Raw genomic sequence first — 2,046 nt, 5'->3', positions numbered from 1 at the left:
AAGAGCAAAATACCTTCATTGTTACAATCGGGAGAGAGCTAAATCCAATCTTCACATATGTACTCATACAATGTAACATACACACAAATCGTGTTCCGTTATTTATATATATATACATATATATATATATATATATATATATATATATTGCTATTTTTCAAAGAGTTGTCTGGAATTCATTATCTTTAGTCATGGCTGGGAATCTATTAACCCTATATTCAGCAGCTCTAGGGATTACAATTAGATCCTTGGCAATGGGTTTCCTATAACTTCCCTCTAGACTATACCCACAGGTCAAAGGGCAAAGGCAAGTTCTCATAGGCAGTGTGTCAAGTAGAGGCTAGAAAGGCTTCTTGTTCAGGGATGGGCTGGACTCAGTGGCCTCCAGAGTCCTTCTGACTCAAGATCCTGGCCTTCCATGATTCCTCCAGAATTTGTATCATCTCCTCACTAGAGTTTGGTGCCAAGAACCTTAGACCATGAGTTAGGAGACTTGGTTTAAGTCATCACTAAGCAGCTACCTCAACTTGGGGACAGATCTCTGGAGCTGTTTCCTCTACCCACCCTCCTTCCTTCCCTCTTCTCTCTCTCCAGGTGGTTGTGAGGATAAAATGAGATAATGTATGTAAAATTGCTGTGAAAAGAGAAAGTGTGATATGTAAAGGAACATGTATATGGAAGCAATTTACAATAACATATTTGCTCCTGTTAGGGTGACTCCCATGTAATCACCCCACTTAAAAGCAGATGTGACTCCATGTGGTTATCCACTTTTCTAAATTCTCTTGGCCTGGACTATAAAATCACTTTTGAAATTGATTTGACCTAAGGGTAAGTAAATACAGAGCATAAATCACTGTGCCCAAGGCCAAGCAGAGATCCAAGATCACAGGACTGGAGACCATGCCTGAACGATCTGGAGGGTATTTAGCTTGGGGAAGAAAAGACACGGGTGCAGGGTGACAGCTCTCTTCAAATATTTATAAGGCAGGCATGGGGAAGAAAGGTTAGTGTTGCTCAGTCTAGACCTAGAGGACAGAATAGGAAACAGAGGAGTGAAAGTTACAAAGAGAGATATTTAGAACAGATGTCAATTCTCTGCAATTAGAGTTATTCCAAACTAGAATGGACTGCCTAGGGAGGTAGAGAGAGAAAAGAGGATCCTTGTTGAGGTCTGGGTTGGACCAGATGGCCTCCAAGGGCCCCTGTAGTCGAGATTCTGGGATGTGATACTTTAGTGATCTAGTCTGGAGAAAGGCAGGAAAGGAGAGAGGGAAAGAGACAGACAGACTGAAATGGCCAGAGACAAAGATAAAGACACAGAGAGAGAATGGAATCTCTCTTAATCTTAGAAGGAAGGTATTGGGGTTGGGCATGGTTGTGGGGAGGAGAGACCAGGAAAATCCTCCTGCAGAAAGTAGGATTTGACACAGAAGAAAAACATATGATTTATCACTTATTTATATGGGTATATGATTTGAGGTTTTAGTTTTAGATGACTGTTCTATTACAAAAATGAATAGTATGGAAATAGGTATTAAGTGATAATACATGTAATTGCTTGTCAGTTCTGGGGGGGGGGAGAGGGAAGGGAGACAACATGAATCATGTAAGAAAAGGAAGGAAGGAAGGAAGGAAGGAAGGAAGGAAGGAAGGAAGGAAGGAAGGAAGGAAGGAAGGAAGAAAGGAAGGAAGGAAGAAAGGAAGAAAGGAAGAAAGGAAGAAAGGAAGAAAGGAAGAAAGAAAGAAAGAAAGAAAGAAAGAAAGAAAGAAAGAAAGAAAGAAAGAAAGAAAGAAAGAAAGAAAGAAAGAAAGAAAGAAAGAAAGAAAGAAAGAAAGAAAGAAAGAAGAAAGAAGGAAAGAAGGAAAGAAGGAAAGAAGGAAAGAAGGAAAGAAGGAAAGAAGGAAAGAAGGAAGAAAGAAGAAAGAAAGAAAGAAAGAAAGAAAGAAAGAAGAAAGAAAGAAAGAAAGAAAGAAAAGAAAAGAAAGAAAGAAAGAAAGAAAGAAAAGAAAGAAAGAAAGAAAGAAAGAAAGAAAGAAAGAAAG

The sequence above is a fragment of the Monodelphis domestica genome, chromosome 3 (genome assembly GCF_027887165.1).
Source record: "Monodelphis domestica isolate mMonDom1 chromosome 3, mMonDom1.pri, whole genome shotgun sequence".
In the NCBI taxonomy this organism is placed as follows: Eukaryota; Metazoa; Chordata; class Mammalia; order Didelphimorphia; family Didelphidae; genus Monodelphis; species Monodelphis domestica.
This window is presented reverse-complemented; position numbering follows the sequence as displayed.